This window comes from Sparus aurata, chromosome 23 (assembly GCF_900880675.1).
Source record: "Sparus aurata chromosome 23, fSpaAur1.1, whole genome shotgun sequence".
In the NCBI taxonomy this organism is placed as follows: domain Eukaryota; kingdom Metazoa; phylum Chordata; class Actinopteri; order Spariformes; family Sparidae; genus Sparus; species Sparus aurata.
In genome coordinates this window covers 20,801,907-20,815,689 of record NC_044209.1, presented here as the reverse complement: position 1 = coordinate 20,815,689, position 13,783 = coordinate 20,801,907, and the positions used below count along the sequence as shown (strand labels likewise).

The 13,783-nt window shown below is 41.8% G+C and overlaps 1 long non-coding RNA gene across 4 annotated transcripts in view; it reads left to right on the top strand.

Moving 5' to 3' along the window:
- Nucleotides 1-13,783, top strand: part of LOC115575482 (uncharacterized) — a 108,432-nt gene that overhangs the window by 60,807 nt on the left and 33,842 nt on the right. For 2 of the 4 annotated variants that reach the window (XR_003982669.1, XR_003982670.1), the window contains exon 4: nucleotides 33-127. The exons of 1 other annotated variant lie outside the window; for it this stretch is intronic. This is a non-coding gene — a long non-coding RNA (uncharacterized LOC115575482). Of the gene's footprint in view, nucleotides 1-32; nucleotides 128-3,213; nucleotides 4,647-13,783 lie in introns of those variants that run through there. One more of the 4 variants, XR_003982668.1, reaches the window with a different exon arrangement.

Below are 13,783 nucleotides of genomic sequence, written 5' to 3'. Positions count from 1 at the left end.
AGAAATGACAGTGTATTTTTGTGGATTTACAGATATGTGGACGTCAGAGGCACACTGGGAATGAGTAATCCCCTTCTTGACCTTACACACCTCCCACTGTTTGAACAGCCCCACCTCGCAGCCTCTGGTAAATGTTGGCATTAGCATTTTGGCATTTTCACTGTTTGTGCTTCTTGCATGTGTGATTCGTGTTGTGCTTCAGCTCGAGTGTGCAGCCAGGCTCTGCATTACTGTATAGCTTCGAGACATTTTTCACAGTTTTATCCCCCCCCTTCCCAAAAAAAAGCCTCTTACTGAAATGAATTCAGAGAGACCGTGTCCTGAACAGAAGGAGAGGAGCAGGGCAGAAATCTCCGACGTCAAGAACATCCCCAGTAGATATTCTCAACATGCTGCCTGCCCTTTTCAGGAGGTCAAAAGCTCACTTTTCACTGATCTCATTACAGACAGTGGCATTTCATTAGCCAGGATCTATCATAAAGCACCATTATCTCTCCATCTGATGGAGTCTGCTCTTCACAGCCTCCCAGGCCTGCTATAAATGATGGCTAATCTAATCCTGGAGCTCTGAGAGTCCCAAGTGAGGAGAGGAGAGAAAAAGTGGGGAAAGAGGGAGAGTGAAGGCAAATGAAGGAGAAAATTACATGAGAAAGAAAAGTAGGCTTTAACTTCCTTTTCCCGTTCGTGGCTGTTGTTTGTCCTCGCTGCTGTATCGTGGGAATTTGTGATAAATCAAGCTTTGAATATTGAATACTTCTTGTTTTGATGTGACTTTAATGTCAGTTCTACAAAGTCAATCCTTTTTTTTGCCTTAATTATGTTACAGTGTAGTCTGTATGATCAATGTGGGGATGGCTGGTTTATTCCCACCCACAAAGACTCCTTCATCCTAAAAGGTATTCAATACATTCAGCCAAAGTGACGCCTAAGCAGCCTTCTCCAGGGGGCGATCCATGAAGGCAGTGTAGGTGTGTTTGACCTCCCAGTTCCTCGGTGTGTGTGTGGGAGGCATGTGAAAAGTCAAGCTACTTTCGGTAATTAACTCAATTACAGGGAGCTGTGCCATAGCATCATGTTATAGGCTTTAATTAACAGCGGAAAGAGTGACCCGGCCCTCCTAATTTATTGGTCCTTGAAATAATGTATTGATGTATTGATATCAAAGATGTATTTTTTCAGCACGCTGGTGTCACTTCATGCTTTCTGCTTGTAACTCAGTTCAGCAGTTCAAGAACCATAAAGATCAGTACCATAAAAAAAGAAATAAATCATCGGCCTTTCAGCGAGGAATTATTTTTGGGCGATTTGTGTGAAATCCTGCAAAATACGGCGTCTCTTCGTTGTCAAATGCGCTGTCACAGGTGGATTGAAGTTGGTTCTCAGCTACCAGCTGTCCCTCAAGTGAAGCTTGATATCAGCCAGTCGACGAAAACAAGCAATATTCATAATCGGCAGTGTTGTGGGTAACGCGTTAGAGTACTCTAATTACTTTTTTCGTGTAACGTAACGTGTTAGTTTCGTGCGTCAAGCAATCAGTAACTTCGTTATTTTTTTCAAAAAGTAATCCGTTATTATAAGAATTTCTCCAGATAAGGAAAGGAAAATCCCGACTGCAGCCTGCTTTTTGTCAGACAGTACTGTGCCACCTGCGGATGTGTCAGCGGATGCGCAGCGCTGTGATGCGTCTGTGCCCTGCTGCTGACCTACGTTACTTGTGTGTGTGTGTGTGTGTGTGTGTGTGTGTGTGTGTGTGAGTGTGAGTGAGTGTTTTCGAACCCCCAGCAAGATGGCAGAGAGGACAGCCTTTGCATCGTGGAAGTACGCACATTATTTTCAATTCACCAGCGAAAAGGACAAGAACAACATAACCGTAAAATGCACACTCTGCGTTGGTGAAAAGCTTCCGTCGATCGCAAAAAATCACGACTTCTCGGTGCATTTAAAGGAGGCTGTGTGTGTGTCAGTTAAGTTGCAGCATGTGCGAGGCGCTGCAAATGGCTTTTAATTTTTGGTAACGCATGAGTACTCTAACGCGTTGTAACCTAACTGATTACTTTTAATTGATGGTAACGTTGTAACCTAATTAACTACTTTCCAAAGTAACTATACCCAACACTGATAATCGGCATGATAAAAAACCCCTTTCACACTGGACAAAAACTCACCGACACCCACAAACATCTGGCCTCTGTCTTTTAATGTGAACGTGTACAATCGACATTCAACCCTTCGTCAAATGACTCTGCACTTGTCACGGTTTATCGGCTCCAGCCCCAGTCGGCTGTGATGGAAACATGACACCCAGGGGAACATGCTATGATGCCATGTAGACATGCAATGACATGTGTTGAAGTCATGGATGCTGGATTCCTAAAGCTTTTCCATTTGGCCCTGTTCAAGCAGCGCAAGATGTCTCACTCCTTAGCAACATCCACCATTCTGCATCCAGCTCCCTTTTTTTCTGATGCGCTCATAATTTTTTTCAGGAAAGAAAAGAATAAAGAAAAAGACAAACTGGCAATGTGAAAGAAGCGTTTAAAAAACCTGCAGACTCATTTTGCTGTAAAAGTGGTGCTGAATAGAAAAATGTTCGGGGTTGCTGATCTTTAGCATTAGAAAAGCGTTTAGAGTCAGTTGTTGGTGGTGATGACCCTGCCAGGCTACATCACAGCTGTTCTCATTTATCTTGCTCACTGCTTGTTGTTAGTTATTGATTTATAATACTTACATTGTCTGTAACAATGTATGACAATGTATTTGTTTACAAAATGTGTCACTTCGATCCATCATAACCTGCAGGATTTGATTGTGAACTAAAAGGGTGTCAATGAAATATACTATCAAACATTAGAAATAACATAACATTAATATGTAGTATGAGCATGAGCATTATTTGTGTATTTTCTCGTACATAAGTCTCTTCATATTCCAATTTCATCAACTTAACTCATATTTAATGTTTCATAACACAAAAACATTGATTATTTTCTCATCAGCATACACAAATATAAAGCATACAAAGCTCATATTTATGCTTTTTAAATGTGTGCACCAGTCCCCGCCCTCTGTTACTGAATGGGTGATCTTTGTCTGCAGTGAGCAGCTCCATGAACCCATGAATAAGAAACATGATGACAATTTTCCTGATTGCCTTCTCTTTTCTCTTAAAATATTCCTCCCCTTCACTCTGTTTCCTTCCTTTATTCTTCACAGGTCATCAACCTCCTCTGTCCGCTCTCATTTCTGGCCACTTTGCGTCTTGCTCTGAGTGACTCGAGGAGTTTTGTGACAGCAAATCCCGTGTGAGTGCTGCCATCTTCCCCCCTCTCATCAACCCGGGGAGCTCAGCCTCATGTTTGAGTCTCTGAAGAGGGGTCAGAGGGCGAGTGAAGTCATCTATAGCTTCAGGAGAATTCAGAAGGGGGCTTATATGTGACTGACAAGTTTTCATTTACACCTCCTCTCCTCTCCACACAAAACTTCATTTTTCATCTCTGCTGTCACTCCCAGGGGAACAGAACGTACTTGCTTCCCCTTGAAAATGTGTGTTTTGTATCTCAGGGGGAGATGGTTAACAAAGAATAAATTGGTCCCATTTTTCTTTCATACATTTTGTTTATTATAGCATAGAAACACTAATATTATGTATAGTTTGCCTGCGGCGATTTAATTATGCCTTTTACAGTGGTTGTTTTTCTGCAGACGGATATTTCAGACTCCACCTGGTTGCCAATAGACAGTCTCATTAAATAATAATCGCAGGTCTGTGACCACACACACTAAATTAATTTGAAACATCCTTTCAACTTTCACAGTCTGCCTATCACTGACAAGAAGCTCACCCACTGGCAGCAGAGGAAAGACCGAAATGTCCTGAATCGTCTCTGCTCTCTTTTTTAATATCATTTCTATTATTGTCAAGAAGTCATTTCCGTGGCTAATCTCCTTTTGAAAAGGATAGAGAGAAGTCACAGAGAGTAATACTTTTTTTTTGAGAGTTTTCTTTAATTGAGGAGTCATGGCAGGATTAAATTTTATTTGGTCCAAGGGAGCAGCCGGTCCTGGTGAGGCGACAAAGGAAATTGATTTTGTGCCCCACATCCTTTCCTGCCGCTCCTGGCTTGCGTTCGGTTAGCACGGCACAGTGCCATGTTAGGACGAGCTGGGATGCTATATAGTTTCATGCATTTCTTAATCTCTGAGTGTGGAAGGTCTTGTTTTTGGTGACATGAAACATGGAAATAGAGCATGTGAGAATAGTTGGAAGAAAAGGAGCTCTCAGTTTAAATTGATTTCTTGAATTTGTAGGCTAATATAGGGTCTGCTAGAGGTCAGTCCATGTGAAGGAAACAAGTGATCTGATTTGCTTACCGAGTAGAAAAATCTGAAAATGACATCTAATCGCCCATTGAAATATTCCAGATCTATAAATATGCAAATCATTTTTGGTTAAAAGTTTTACTGCTGGACACAAAATGTTTCCTCGTATACTGTGACGTCTGCTCTCAGTTAATGTGCTCTGTGGCTCGGCAGTTGATATTATATCGTAATCATGATATGAGAATATTTGGATAGAGTTTGGATATTGTTATATTGTGATATGGCATGAGTGTAGTGTTTTTCCGCTTTCAAAGGCTGCATTACAGTAAAGTGATGTTAATTCTGAGCTCATCAGACTGTTGTACTCGCTCTTATACTTGTCGTTGTATCCAGACTGCTGATGATTGTTTCATGTGTATTATTTATTTATTGTGAAAGTACATGTAGTAATCCTATAATATCATATTTGGTAAAAAAAAAAATGTTGTCAGAATTGATTTTGTTGTCCAGTCGAAAAGTTTATTAAGTGCTTTTGGGATATCAAAATATCAAGAATTGGTTTGTGGCAATATCAAACATCCAAGTAACACGATGAAAAACACACAGCGGTACGAGATGACATTTAAAGATTTCTGTCACACTTTACAACAAAGCTCCATCATCGCCACGTCATCTGCTCTGCAAGCTCTTCCCTTTTCAGATGTCCAGAGGGCTGATGTTGAATTTCAACCATGTCATCCCTCTGTGGAAACCCTTTTACACAGAACACTGGCCTGAGTGGACAGCTCCAGGCAAATTAGCATGTTGGTAATATCATGGCCAACAGTCACCCGAGGTGTTGCTGACAGGCTAAAATGTGCTAAACTGACCTTTTGCTTCTCATTAAACTATGTTTTGTGTGGGCAGATGTGGCAAAGCAGCCTCGATTCTGTCCAGTGTCCCTGTATAGCAGCAGCTCACACCGGCTCATCTGCCTCACCGTCACCTCCTTCACATGATGTTTCCTACTCTACAAATGTGTGAAGTCTTGACACCCTGCTGAGTGCTGCACAGGCTGCTGTCCGGGAGGAGCCTTAAGTGCACCAGTAACACCCATCCAACACGTCCTTGAATTCAGACATGAGTGGAAAACTGGTTTCATGTGCAAACGCACATTCATATACACATGTTGGCACTCTAGGCTCACAGAGGAAATGCTCTGCTTGTCTCTCCATTTACTTTTCTTCACGTCGCTGGAAGCTGTGAATTGGAAAAATGGACCACTTCTCCCTGTAGGCCCCGTCATCCTTCATGATAGTTCTACCTGGGGATGATCTGTGAGTTTTGGGGATAAAGCCGCTCCCGACGACAACACTTTGCAATCGATTTGGATGCCATCAGACAAAGGAAAAGAAAGAAATACAGAAAGAGAAAGCAAAGAAAAGCCCTTAAGAAAATGTAGAAAAGTGAAACAAAGCAAATAAAGAAGCAGTGAGGCAGTAAAACGCCTGTCAAATTGGCTTTGATTCAAACAGGCTTTTCAGTTCACTTGAACATAGATCAAGAGTGGCCTCTTCATTATTTCCATATAATGAAGAAGCACAACAAGGAGCAGGAGAGCTAATGTGAATTGGCTTTTTCGATTAATGGTCAAAGAATCTCATGATGGAGTCGGTATTTGTTAGGGTGAGGAATGGCACAGAAAATGCTCGAGTTAGCTGTAATTGACTCTGAATGTTAATCGTTTACACCTCTCTCTTCCTCTTCTCTCAAAGATCTTCCTAAAGACAGTAACCTTTTGTTTATGTTGCAATAGTTAAGTTTCTTTAGGTTTAATTTATGTCCTGACAAAGCTTTGCTTAAACTGGCAACAGACAGTTCTTTCGCTAAAACTTACCATTCTGAAGTAAATACAGTGTGTACAGTGTAATGGCTGTAAAAGAATGACACCATCTGCATATGGACTGGTTCTCAATAAAACCTCGATTTCACTGTGCTTTTCAGTACAGTACTGAATTTGTTCTGGAAAATAGAAGGACAACAGCTTGAAGGATGCACGTCTGCCATTGTGCAACCAGAATAATAGGAAGCAATGTTTTACCAGGTTGGTATTCCAAGGTAATGCAGGAACAACTGGAATAACAGTGGAAATGAAAGAAGGTGAACAGGTTGAGCGATAGAAATGTGCGGGCATTCACTCGATGAAGGGCTCCAGTGTTGTGTCAGAGTCTGTTCCCCTGTTGATATTTGTTCCCTCTTACTGCTGGGTCTTGAGATGCTTCAAAACAGGCATTCTTTACTGGATCATTCAGTGAAAAAACCTGCTGGCTTATAATACAACTAGGGGTTCATAGTACTGAGATTGGGGTCTTAAGGTTGCATTTTACTTTGCTAGCACTAGCCACATTGCTAACGCTGTCTTTGCGGCAGTAATACGATGGATAAATGCTTGGAGGAGGGATTTTTTTTCTGTTACCGGTCTCAGCTTTAGGGTCCAGTGAGGTTTAGCCACAGGAGTTTGGAAAACATCATGTTTTTCCTTAACTGCTTCGGTCCCCACTAATCTGGCTGGAAAATGTCCTAATATGTCATTAGCATAACTTGTGGTTCTGTTTCGCCGTGGCACATGTCTCCCTCAGCTGTTACACCAGCAGCATCCCCTCTGCCTGCTGGCATGGATGTCAGCTCACAACGTTAAATTAGCGATTTGCCGAAACTTAAATTTGCAACATTTTATTCTGGTAAAAATGCAGAAATAGCTGTGATGATTCAAAACTGTAACAAAATGTAGCCAAAAAACACCAGTTACCTGAGAAAATTGACATAATATATGACAAAGATATCAGAAAATAGACAACAATAGTCAGAGTTGACAGCTGTTAGGACAATATTGACAACATTGACACTCTCTGTGTCGAAACCAGCATCTTTTCATTCAACCAGATTGACACCTGTCTTTACTTTGCACTCACACTGTTGAAATATTTCCTCCTCGCCTCAGTATATGTGCGTGTGTGTGATTTGGTGAAACCCCCTTATCGTCTTGGTTGCAGAATAGAGCAGAGGGTCTTTGGACAGTGCTGTCTGATAGGGAAACTATCTCATGCTTCTGATGGTGGCTGAGTTATTTGTTGGCTCTCGGAGGCGTCAGGCAAGAGAGATTGCTTTTAAGAGTCCTCACACATATTACAAAGCTGTCACTGGCGGGAGTGTTGACAGCTGATCGCTCTGTGGGAGTTGGACGCCCAGAGAAGCAGAGGGTGCTTAGATAGCGGTTGTCAGGGAGGTTAAGGGTGGACAGACTTTCCCAGCATATGGTTATACTTATTCCTCTGGCTGTCCCGCTGCAGCAGTGCTTGAGATGGACAGTCTGCCGTGACTCCACCTGCCGCTAACATCCACCTCAATGATTGGATTATAATCACCTAAATCCCACACTGAACCTTGAGTTCAGGCATAAAACCAGCCAGAAGCGCTGAAGATGATGTGATAATTCATCATGTCCAGGGGGAGGTCAGGGACGCTGCATATTGTCTCCAAATCACACATTTGGACTTTGGATAACAAATGTTCTGTCATCAACACTGACCCAGCTCAGAAGTGTGGGATGTTAATGATTGTCTGCTACCTTGAAGGCAACTTACATTGCAAGTTTTTGTGCATGTTTTACTCTAATGTAGACTTCAGTACATCCATCAGTCAAGCACAGTCAGAATCACATTCATTCTATTTGTATTAATTCTTAGGTCACTGTAAAAAGCAAAAGAATCTTCTTCTTAATGCAACTGAATCAGCCCTAATTTTCATGAATTATGTTCATCCAGTGGTGTTCCAGAGGGTTAGGGCTTTATTTCACCAGAATATGCCTGATAGGACACTTTAATACTTTATTTCTGCCCTAATGTCTCTCGAGAGGGTCGATTCTGCAGTCAAAGTGTCCACAATCTGCTCAGTTCAAGTAAAAAAAATGTCTATGTATTACTTTGACTGGTGTTATACTATTTCGGGTGTGGTATCATCAGGGATTATTAAGATGAAGATCTCTGTGAAATAGAAATGTGGCTCTATTACATTAATCTTATTCTTAGCCATGAGTACAATGTCTGACATCTGCCTTCGGTTTAAGTTTCTGGTTGTGCACTTCATGCACCACAGAATAAAGGTTAATCGTGATCATGCATGCAAAAGAGGAGTAGGAGTAGGTGAAACTCTTCTTTTTAAACTGTCTTTTTCCTATCCCTAGCCCAGTGTTTTTATGCTTCAACCTAACCAGACCATAAACATAAGGAAATGTGAAATTTCAACATATCCCTTGTTTTGCAGGATGGCGATTATGTTGCCACCCCTGCATTGAAGGACGATTATTGTAAGTCAATCATTTCACCCACCTCGAGTGCTCGCGCCTTACATCTCTTTCTGCAAGATTGTCACATCTAGTGGCATTTTCTCAGAGAATTGCATCTTTTGAGGTTTGAAAAGAAAGTGCAGCTCAACAAAGAAACAACAATTGAATCGGCAGAGCTTGCATTCACCTGCACGCCGCAGAAACACACACACGCAGATGCCACAATTGTTGTGTCGATCAACTTGAAAAATGTCAGTTTGCAGTGTTATTCTTCCTTATTGACTGTCCTGTCCTGTCATCTCACCATCATATCGCTCAACATCACTTCTCCTTCACCAGCGGAGTTTAGAAGGGTGATGGCCTCTCCGTTATTATTAGCAGTTAAGGTCAGACGGTGTCAGTTTGTGGCAGCGAACGCAGGCTGGGACAGTGTGTTCCAGGTTGTCTACGGGCTGGAGAGTGTGACAGTAAGAGCCGAGCAGACAGTAAGCAGAGGACGGGGCATCACTGACTCCTACGCAGACACATCAAGGATAACTGGCCACATTAACTCTGTCCATTAGTGCCTGTCCCTCGCAGACAGGAAGTGACTGATTGAGGCAGATGTGTGGGATTTATTTATATCCCAGCCTTGTTTGCTGCTTTGTTTCCTGTTTGCTTGTCAGGCAATGTTTGGAACAATGTCCAGGGAATCCATGACAGACAGGGATAAGCTGTGAGTGTGTGTATGCATATGATTAACGCCTGAATGTGTGCCTATCGTGGTTGTGAATGAGCCAGAAAAGTCCAGAAACGGATAAAAAACTACATCTGTTCTATTGTTGCAAAGCCATGATTACATCAACAGGAGAAATGTACAGTCAGAGTGATGAGAGGAGACGTCCACCAGGTCGGGCTCAAAAAAGTGGATTGAACAGCTTGTAATTCACCACTTTGTTATTTGCAGGTTTGTGGGAAAAGAAACAAAGAGAGGCCTTTATGTTGAGCTCTTTGTTTGGGATTTAACTGTGCAATAACTCTATGACATCAATAAAAAAAAATAAAAAATACAGAAATAACTACTCCCATCTTTCCTCAAAGTCCAGAGTGTGAAAATTTTGCTCAGATGCATAAAACTTTGTACATTCTCAACTAAAATGCACGAAGATCACACATACACATGTATACACATGGTTTCTGTTTTCTAAATCCTAATCAATGTGGAGCTGGATGCACCTGCATGGGCCTCACAGGACACCATAAACCATTAATACTTCAACCTGACGACCTGTCAGTGAAAAAAACAGCTAAAAAGATGAGTAAGTTTACAGATCGTGTCGTATCCATAAGGTTTTCCAACAAAGAGAAAAAGCCAAGGCAGTCATCTGTATGTGTGCAACCTTTTATGTTAACTCATCAGATACTTGAAAAGCATCATCCACGATCACATGATTTAATCTACAGCGCTGTTAGACTTTACAAAGTGCCTCACAAGAGGATACAACTAAAAGCATGATGCTGACAATTTAAGTTAAAAGAAATTTAGGTTGGAAGGAGCCATTAGAAACTGTTTGGACAAGGGCAGGCCCTTTCAAACAACACTTGGGCAGTGATTGGACGAAGTTGTTGTCTTCCACTGTTATTAATCAGCTCAGTTTACAGATACAGCATGCAATAACCTCTGCTGGAGGAGCTTCGTTTGAGATGGAATTGCCATGTTTTATTTTTCCTTCTCATTTTCAAAGTCCAATGTTTTAATAAAGGGTTAGGTTTAATAAGTGACAGCCTCAGTGCGTTAGACTGCAAAAAATATGAGACACTCATGAAATCGGCTAACAACATAAATAATTATGTTTTATTATTAGATTCTGTTTTAGACCCCGCCAGAAATATGACCTGTGATTAAAAACTGAAGCAAAAACAGGGAACCAGAAAAGACTTCTCTCTCAAACCCAACCCCCAATGAAGTAGATATTATGCAACTGAGAAACAGACGTCAGAATGAGCAAAAAATAAATGACAGCAGGGGGTTTTCACCTGATTGCTACACTAAGTTTTGGGGTGAAATGTCTTTTCGGTATTGGGGACAGAGCCCTGGGGTTTCTCTGAGTGAAGGGCAGCCCACAAGACGCTGGCCGACTGTGTGTGTGTGTGTGATGCTTCCCAGTTGCTCTGCTCCAGTTCAGGAAATTGGAGATATGAAAGGACTCCATTGAGCTTCTCCGGGGTACACACAACACAGTGGAGCAGATAAACAGATCAGATCAGACCCATCTCTGCCTCCCACTGACCCACATGTGAGCTCACATCAGTCACTCCTGCTCGACGGAAGTCTGGTGAAATGAGCTCAATGTCTTAAAATGCAAAGATGAAGCACAAGTGGTTGAAACATGTTGTCACGCCAAGGGCGGAGGATGCTTTCTGACATGTTTAGAGAGGTAGATGGGTGTGAGATTTTGCCTCCAAATCTTGTAATTCCTGACTCTTTTCAACACAGATTCTACTCTGATGTGTTATAAGTTTACTTTTGAAAGAGTTGACAAAGTGGGAAGACAATTCCAGAGAAGAAGAGTTCGCATTCATTCTTTCCACTGTTTACCAGTCTCACAATGGTGACTGATGAGGTACGTGCGACAGAATATTCTACAATGCAAATGCTACAAAATTAATTCCCCTTCCTCTGAAACTTTATGCAAAAAACACGAACTCTTATTTCCAGCATGTCTGAAATTAGCTAAAGTATCTCATCTCTCACTCACTGAAGAGGACGAGCGGCAACAGTAGACTGCACAGTGCAAGAAACTGGTTGTGAAAATGTGTCAATAATCGGCAGAAATACAGGAGAAGTTGGACCCTGGGAGGAAACCGTGAGAGGGCAATAAAAAAGGGGAGTCTCTCAGGATAAAAGGGGGGGTTTAGCAAGTATGTACATATTTTAAGAAATTCATGGTTCACAGAAATGCCAATTTTATTCAACATTTTATTCCCAGTGGGCTGTTGATTAGAGTCTTGGTGCCATCACTCCTCCAACAAAACATATATTTTAGCTGTGCTTCCTTGATTTCCTCTCTGTATTTTCCTGGATTAAATGCAGTTGAAACATTGCCAAAGACACAGAGCGGATGCGCTTGTAAATATTTAATTTATTGATACATCTGACATCACAGATCAGTTATCACCCTGTTGACAAGTGCGTTCAGACGAGTTTTCTTCTCTGACATGAATCTCCAGCGGGGACGTGCACGGCTGTTCTGCTATATGGTATGAAACAACAGAACAATCCAGAGTCTGGATCAGCTTCTCTTTCTCCGTCTTGCTCTCTTTGTTTTTCCAACCATTCAGGGGAACGAACCTGTGCAAATATGACAAGCGTTTGATAAGGTTGCAGCGTTTTCCCTCCCCGCTGTCTGAGGAGCTCTCTCTACGCTCTCTCATCTCTCTCTCTCTGAAGCCTGTATTGACAGCCGATATGCAGTTTTCTCGCAACTTCTTGTGTAATTTTGTGCTCAGACTCGAATCGCCGGAGGATAAGTATATTGGAAAGATAACATCACACACAGCAGACTTTGCTCTCTGTCTCTGTGACTACATATCGTGTGCATCTCTGATTTGTAATGATAAATAAGGTCAGTAGTACTTGTTGGCAATGTGTGACCTATATCTTAAAGCACACCAGAGCCCCGTTCACTCTATATGGAGTTATCCAGATTAGAAAGTTGACGATTTGACACGAGTCTGGCTTTTGTAGTTCTTCAAAGCTAGTTTCAAAATTCATCGAAAACATAAGCCTCTAGCTTAAACCTGTAAAAATGCAGCTTATTGACAGTAAGCTGGATCATGACCAAGGGGATTTACGGTGAATCCAAGACACTGACTCATTTTCAGGAAACAAATGGCTTTTCTTTGCTTTTTTTTTATCCCTTTAAAACGAAGTGTCAGTTATACTAAAACAGTAACAGCATGCAGACACAGACGCAGGCAGATTCACACAAAAATAAAATTTGTTTTAATGAAAGCTGAAAACCAGTCCAAAGATTCACAATTCGAAACGAGATAAGACAAAACACTGGCAATGACGACAATCCAGATAACTTAAACGTAAAACAAAAACAGAGAACAAACCATAATTCCTCTTAATAATTAAACTTTGTTCGGACTGCCAGCCCAAATTCTTCCAACTGTTTGTGGTGTTGCTCATGAATCTGTTTTATTTTGTGTGTTTATGTTCCATCGTCTGAATTCCTGCCTGGCTCAATCTGCTCTGTGTAGCTTGACGAGGCTGCTGTAGGCTTCCGTCAAAAATAGATTTGGCACGATTCTCCGTGGAGCGGAGTAGAGAGCCATTCCAGGCTGATTCTGGTGAAACCACAAACGTCGTCTAGAACGGCTGCGATAAGAACCGACGGCCGTGTCGTGGCAGTAAAGTGATGCAGACATGCCCGGAGGAATCTGGAGATTAGATAATCAGATATAACATGTAGGTGTACTGTATAAAAGACTTTAGTCCTTGCCAAAGCTTTCACCTTTGGATAACCGTTTATATAAAATAATATCAGGTTTATCTAATCCTCACATAATGCGATTCGTTGTGTAACCCACACTGTCAGAAACTTGTACGAGTTGAGGTTGGCAGCTCTTCTTACTGTGCTCTTGTTCTCTACCTTCACATCAATCGCTCTCAGTTGGTTTATCACGCCGGGCAGCCCCTCTCACATCACACACAGTAAATAGATCAATTTTTATGCACCAATCATCCTGCACTTTGGAGTGTGTGCACAATTACATGTAATAAAATTTGATCACAGAGTTTGAAGACAGTCCCTTTGATCTTATAACAGCTGCAGATGCACCATGGTGAGGGTAGAGGTGTGCGCTCTTTCCCTTCAGTTTGTACCAATCTCCAACATCACCGCATAGAGAGCTTTCACCACTGCATGTGCTGGAGAAGTCCCTCCTCTTTACCCTCCTCCATTTCCTCCATAAGTGGGGATGATTGATGAGGTGTGCGATCTTCAATCCTGTTGTTATCTGGTCCCCCGTGTCTGGCAAAGGTTGGCTATCTTCTATGGATGCAGCAAGACACGCATTTTTTTCATGGAATGTGTTTTGTAATTTGCGTATTTGTAAATGACTCTCATTAGTGTCCTATTCTGCAGTCTC